Source organism: Vigna unguiculata, unplaced genomic scaffold (assembly GCF_037176805.1).
Source record: "Vigna unguiculata cultivar grain cowpea cultivar isolate G323 ecotype 2 unplaced genomic scaffold, ASM3717680v1 ptg000051l_ERROPOS240733, whole genome shotgun sequence".
Classification (NCBI taxonomy): Eukaryota; Viridiplantae; Streptophyta; class Magnoliopsida; order Fabales; family Fabaceae; genus Vigna; species Vigna unguiculata.
In genome coordinates, this window is record NW_028196695.1 from 172,501 (window position 1) to 180,000 (window position 7,500).

Consider the following 7,500-nt stretch of genomic DNA (forward strand, 5'->3'; position numbering starts at 1 on the left):
GCTAAATGGCTTGGTGGGGAGTTTTGTGAAAAAATGAAATTCGTGGTTTTTGAGATGTGAGGGTTGGAAAGGCCTCCAAATGCCCCCAAATGAATACCATGAAATTCTTGGTGCACGAAAGTTTTGAGTTGGTTGGGTTTTGCACATGGCCAAGTTGGTCGGTGCACCACGGCATAGCTAAATGGCTTGGTGGGGAGTTTTGTGAAAAAATGAAATTCGTGGTTTTTGAGATGTGAGGGTTGGAATGGCCTCCAAATGCCCCCAAATGAATACCATGAAAGTCTTGGTGCACGAAAGTTTTGAGTTGGTTGGGTTTTGCACATGGGCAAGGTTGTCGGTGCACCACGGCATAGCTAAATGGCTTGGTGGGGAGTTTTGTGAAAAAATGAAATTCGTGGTTTTTGAGATGTGAGGGTTGGAATGGCCTCCAAATGCCCCCAAATGAATACCATGAAAGTCTTGGTGCACGAAAGTTTTGAGTTCGGAGGGTTTTGCACATGGCCAATGTTGGCGGTGCACCGCGGCATAGCTAGAAGGCTTGGTGGGGAGTTTTGTGAAAAAATGAAATTCGTGGTTTTTGAGATGTGAGGGTTGGAAAGGCCTCCAAATGCCCCCAAATGAATACCATGAAAGTCTTGGTGCACGAAAGTTTTGAGTTGGTTGGGTTTTGCACATGGCCAAGTTGGTCGATGCACCACGGCATAGCTAAATGGCTTGGTGGGGAGTTTTGTGAAAAAATGAAATTCGTGGTTTTTGAGATGTGAGGGTTGGAATGGCCTCCAAATGCCCCCAAATGAATACCATGAAAGTCTTGGTGCACGAAAGTTTTGAGTTGGTTGGGTTTTGCACATGGGCAAGGTTGGCGGTGCACCACGGCATAGCTAAATGGCTTGGTGGGGAGTTTTGTGAAAAAATGAAATTCGTGGTTTTTGAGATGTGAGGGTTGGAAAGGCCTCCAAATGTCCCCAAATGAATACCATGAAATTCTTGGTGCACGAAAGTTTTGAGTTCGGAGGGTTTTGCACATGGCCAATGTTGGCGGTGCACCGCGGCATAGCTAGAAGGCTTGGTGGGGAGTTTTGTGAAAAAATGAAATTCGTGGTTTTTGAGATGTGAGGGTTGGAAAGGCCTCCAAATGCCCCCAAATGAATACCATGAAAGTCTTGGTGCACGAAAGTTTTGAGTTGGTTGGGTTTTGCACATGGCCAAGTTGGTCGATGCACCACGGCATAGCTAAATGGCTTGGTGGGGAGTTTTGTGAAAAAATGAAATTCGTGGTTTTTGAGATGTGAGGGTTGGAAAGGCCTCCAAATGCCCCCAAATGAATACCATGAAATTCTTGGTGCACGAAAGTTTTGAGTTGGTTGGGTTTTGCACATGGCCAAGTTGGTCGGTGCACCACGGCATAGCTAAATGGCTTGGTGGGGAGTTTTGTGAAAAAATGAAATTCGTGGTTTTTGAGATGTGAGGGTTGGAATGGCCTCCAAATGCCCCCAAATGAATACCATGAAAGTCTTGGTGCACGAAAGTTTTGAGTTGGTTGGGTTTTGCACATGGGCAAGGTTGTCGGTGCACCACGGCATAGCTAAATGGCTTGGTGGGGAGTTTTGTGAAAAAATGAAATTCGTGGTTTTTGAGATGTGAGGGTTGGAATGGCCTCCAAATGCCCCCAAATGAATACCATGAAAGTCTTGGTGCACGAAAGTTTTGAGTTCGGAGGGTTTTGCACATGGCCAATGTTGGCGGTGCACCGCGGCATAGCTAGAAGGCTTGGTGGGGAGTTTTGTGAAAAAATGAAATTCGTGGTTTTTGAGATGTGAGGGTTGGAAAGGCCTCCAAATGCCCCCAAATGAATACCATGAAAGTCTTGGTGCACGAAAGTTTTGAGTTGGTTGGGTTTTGCACATGGCCAAGTTGGTCGATGCACCACGGCATAGCTAAATGGCTTGGTGGGGAGTTTTGTGAAAAAATGAAATTCGTGGTTTTTGAGATGTGAGGGTTGGAATGGCCTCCAAATGCCCCCAAATGAATACCATGAAAGTCTTGGTGCACGAAAGTTTTGAGTTGGTTGGGTTTTGCACATGGGCAAGGTTGGCGGTGCACCACGGCATAGCTAAATGGCTTGGTGGGGAGTTTTGTGAAAAAATGAAATTCGTGGTTTTTGAGATGTGAGGGTTGGAATGGCCTCCAAATGCCCCCAAATGAATACCATGAAAGTCTTGGTGCACGAAAGTTTTGAGTTGGTTGGGTTTTGCACATGGGCAAGGTTGTCGGTGCACCACGGCATAGCTAAATGGCTTGGTGGGGAGTTTTGTGAAAAAATGAAATTCGTGGTTTTTGAGATGTGAGGGTTGGAATGGCCTCCAAATGCCCCCAAATGAATACCATGAAAGTCTTGGTGCACGAAAGTTTTGAGTTGGTTGGGTTTTGCACATGGGCAAGGTTGTCGGTGCACCACGGCATAGCTAAATGGCTTGGTGGGGAGTTTTGTGAAAAAATGAAATTCGTGGTTTTTGAGATGTGAGGGTTGGAATGGCCTCCAAATGCCCCCAAATGAATACCATGAAAGTCTTGGTGCACGAAAGTTTTGAGTTCGGAGGGTTTTGCACATGGCCAATGTTGGCGGTGCACCGCGGCATAGCTAGAAGGCTTGGTGGGGAGTTTTGTGAAAAAATGAAATTCGTGGTTTTTGAGATGTGAGGGTTGGAAAGGCCTCCAAATGCCCCCAAATGAATACCATGAAAGTCTTGGTGCACGAAAGTTTTGAGTTGGTTGGGTTTTGCACATGGCCAAGTTGGTCGATGCACCACGGCATAGCTAAATGGCTTGGTGGGGAGTTTTGTGAAAAAATGAAATTCGTGGTTTTTGAGATGTGAGGGTTGGAATGGCCTCCAAATGCCCCCAAATGAATACCATGAAAGTCTTGGTGCACGAAAGTTTTGAGTTGGTTGGGTTTTGCACATGCGCAAGGTTGGCGGTGCACCACGGCATAGCTAAATGGCTTGGTGGGGAGTTTTGTGAAAAAATGAAATTCGTGGTTTTTGAGATGTGAGGGTTGGAATGGCCTCCAAATGCCCCCAAATGAATACCATGAAAGTCTTGGTGCACGAAAGTTTTGAGTTGGTTGGGTTTTGCACATGGGCAAGGTTGGCGGTGCACCACGGCATAGCTAAATGGCTTGGTGGGGAGTTTTGTGAAAAAATGAAATTCGTGGTTTTTGAGTTGTGAAGGTTGGAAAGGCCTCCAAATGCCCCCAAATGAATACCATGAAAGTCTTGGTGCACGAAAGTTTTGAGTTGGTTGGGTTTTGCACATGGCCAAGTTGGTCGGTGCACCACGGCATAGCTAAATGGCTTGGTGGGGAGTTTTGTGAAAAAATGAAATTCGTGGTTTTTGAGATGTGAGGGTTGGAATGGCCTCCAAATGCCCCCAAATGAATACCATGAAAGTCTTGGTGCACGAAAGTTTTGAGTTGGTTGGGTTTTGCACATGGGCAAGGTTGGCGGTGCACCACGGCATAGCTAAATGGCTTGGTGGGGAGTTTTGTGAAAAAATGAAATTCGTGGTTTTTGAGATGTGAGGGTTGGAAAGGCCTCCAAATGCCCCCAAATGAATACCATGAAATTCTTGGTGCACGAAAGTTTTGAGTTCGGAGGGTTTTGCACATGGCCAATGTTGGCGGTGCACCGCGGCATAGCTAGAAGGCTTGGTGGGGAGTTTTGTGAAAAAATGAAATTCGTGGTTTTTGAGATGTGAGGGTTGGAAAGGCCTCCAAATGTCCCCAAATGAATACCATGAAATTCTTGGTGCACGAAAGTTTTGAGTTCGGAGGGTTTTGCACATGGCCAATGTTGGCGGTGCACCGCGGCATAGCTAGAAGGCTTGGTGGGGAGTTTTGTGAAAAAATGAAATTCGTGGTTTTTGAGATGTGAGGGTTGGAAAGGCCTCCAAATGCCCCCAAATGAATACCATGAAAGTCTTGGTGCACGAAAGTTTTGAGTTGGTTGGGTTTTGCACATGGCCAAGTTGGTCGATGCACCACGGCATAGCTAAATGGCTTGGTGGGGAGTTTTGTGAAAAAATGAAATTCGTGGTTTTTGAGATGTGAGGGTTGGAAAGGCCTCCAAATGCCCCCAAATGAATACCATGAAATTCTTGGTGCACGAAAGTTTTGAGTTGGTTGGGTTTTGCACATGGCCAAGTTGGTCGGTGCACCACGGCATAGCTAAATGGCTTGGTGGGGAGTTTTGTGAAAAAATGAAATTCGTGGTTTTTGAGATGTGAGGGTTGGAATGGCCTCCAAATGCCCCCAAATGAATACCATGAAAGTCTTGGTGCACGAAAGTTTTGAGTTGGTTGGGTTTTGCACATGGGCAAGGTTGTCGGTGCACCACGGCATAGCTAAATGGCTTGGTGGGGAGTTTTGTGAAAAAATGAAATTCGTGGTTTTTGAGATGTGAGGGTTGGAATGGCCTCCAAATGCCCCCAAATGAATACCATGAAAGTCTTGGTGCACGAAAGTTTTGAGTTCGGAGGGTTTTGCACATGGCCAATGTTGGCGGTGCACCGCGGCATAGCTAGAAGGCTTGGTGGGGAGTTTTGTGAAAAAATGAAATTCGTGGTTTTTGAGATGTGAGGGTTGGAAAGGCCTCCAAATGCCCCCAAATGAATACCATGAAAGTCTTGGTGCACGAAAGTTTTGAGTTGGTTGGGTTTTGCACATGGCCAAGTTGGTCGATGCACCACGGCATAGCTAAATGGCTTGGTGGGGAGTTTTGTGAAAAAATGAAATTCGTGGTTTTTGAGATGTGAGGGTTGGAATGGCCTCCAAATGCCCCCAAATGAATACCATGAAAGTCTTGGTGCACGAAAGTTTTGAGTTGGTTGGGTTTTGCACATGGGCAAGGTTGGCGGTGCACCACGGCATAGCTAAATGGCTTGGTGGGGAGTTTTGTGAAAAAATGAAATTCGTGGTTTTTGAGATGTGAGGGTTGGAAAGGCCTCCAAATGTCCCCAAATGAATACCATGAAATTCTTGGTGCACGAAAGTTTTGAGTTCGGAGGGTTTTGCACATGGCCAATGTTGGCGGTGCACCGCGGCATAGCTAGAAGGCTTGGTGGGGAGTTTTGTGAAAAAATGAAATTCGTGGTTTTTGAGATGTGAGGGTTGGAAAGGCCTCCAAATGCCCCCAAATGAATACCATGAAAGTCTTGGTGCACGAAAGTTTTGAGTTGGTTGGGTTTTGCACATGGCCAAGTTGGTCGATGCACCACGGCATAGCTAAATGGCTTGGTGGGGAGTTTTGTGAAAAAATGAAATTCGTGGTTTTTGAGATGTGAGGGTTGGAAAGGCCTCCAAATGCCCCCAAATGAATACCATGAAATTCTTGGTGCACGAAAGTTTTGAGTTGGTTGGGTTTTGCACATGGCCAAGTTGGTCGGTGCACCACGGCATAGCTAAATGGCTTGGTGGGGAGTTTTGTGAAAAAATGAAATTCGTGGTTTTTGAGATGTGAGGGTTGGAATGGCCTCCAAATGCCCCCAAATGAATACCATGAAAGTCTTGGTGCACGAAAGTTTTGAGTTGGTTGGGTTTTGCACATGGGCAAGGTTGTCGGTGCACCACGGCATAGCTAAATGGCTTGGTGGGGAGTTTTGTGAAAAAATGAAATTCGTGGTTTTTGAGATGTGAGGGTTGGAATGGCCTCCAAATGCCCCCAAATGAATACCATGAAAGTCTTGGTGCACGAAAGTTTTGAGTTCGGAGGGTTTTGCACATGGCCAATGTTGGCGGTGCACCGCGGCATAGCTAGAAGGCTTGGTGGGGAGTTTTGTGAAAAAATGAAATTCGTGGTTTTTGAGATGTGAGGGTTGGAAAGGCCTCCAAATGCCCCCAAATGAATACCATGAAAGTCTTGGTGCACGAAAGTTTTGAGTTGGTTGGGTTTTGCACATGGCCAAGTTGGTCGATGCACCACGGCATAGCTAAATGGCTTGGTGGGGAGTTTTGTGAAAAAATGAAATTCGTGGTTTTTGAGATGTGAGGGTTGGAATGGCCTCCAAATGCCCCCAAATGAATACCATGAAAGTCTTGGTGCACGAAAGTTTTGAGTTGGTTGGGTTTTGCACATGGGCAAGGTTGGCGGTGCACCACGGCATAGCTAAATGGCTTGGTGGGGAGTTTTGTGAAAAAATGAAATTCGTGGTTTTTGAGATGTGAGGGTTGGAATGGCCTCCAAATGCCCCCAAATGAATACCATGAAAGTCTTGGTGCACGAAAGTTTTGAGTTGGTTGGGTTTTGCACATGGGCAAGGTTGGCGGTGCACCACGGCATAGCTAAATGGCTTGGTGGGGAGTTTTGTGAAAAAATGAAATTCGTGGTTTTTGAGTTGTGAAGGTTGGAAAGGCCTCCAAATGCCCCCAAATGAATACCATGAAAGTCTTGGTGCACGAAAGTTTTGAGTTGGTTGGGTTTTGCACATGGCCAAGTTGGTCGGTGCACCACGGCATAGCTAAATGGCTTGGTGGGGAGTTTTGTGAAAAAATGAAATTCGTGGTTTTTGAGATGTGAGGGTTGGAATGGCCTCCAAATGCCCCCAAATGAATACCATGAAAGTCTTGGTGCACGAAAGTTTTGAGTTGGTTGGGTTTTGCACATGGGCAAGGTTGGCGGTGCACCACGGCATAGCTAAATGGCTTGGTGGGGAGTTTTGTGAAAAAATGAAATTCGTGGTTTTTGAGATGTGAGGGTTGGAAAGGCCTCCAAATGCCCCCAAATGAATACCATGAAATTCTTGGTGCACGAAAGTTTTGAGTTCGGAGGGTTTTGCACATGGCCAATGTTGGCGGTGCACCGCGGCATAGCTAGAAGGCTTGGTGGGGAGTTTTGTGAAAAAATGAAATTCGTGGTTTTTGAGATGTGAGGGTTGGAAAGGCCTCCAAATGTCCCCAAATGAATACCATGAAATTCTTGGTGCACGAAAGTTTTGAGTTCGGAGGGTTTTGCACATGGCCAATGTTGGCGGTGCACCGCGGCATAGCTAGAAGGCTTGGTGGGGAGTTTTGTGAAAAAATGAAATTCGTGGTTTTTGAGATGTGAGGGTTGGAAAGGCCTCCAAATGCCCCCAAATGAATACCATGAAAGTCTTGGTGCACGAAAGTTTTGAGTTGGTTGGGTTTTGCACATGGCCAAGTTGGTCGATGCACCACGGCATAGCTAAATGGCTTGGTGGGGAGTTTTGTGAAAAAATGAAATTCGTGGTTTTTGAGATGTGAGGGTTGGAAAGGCCTCCAAATGCCCCCAAATGAATACCATGAAATTCTTGGTGCACGAAAGTTTTGAGTTCGGAGGGTTTTGCACATGGCCAATGTTGGCGGTGCACCGCGGCATAGCTAGAAGGCTTGGTGGGGAGTTTTGTGAAAAAATGAAATTCGTGGTTTTTGAGATGTGAGGGTTGGAAAGGCCTCCAAATGTCCCCAAATGAATACCATGAAATTCT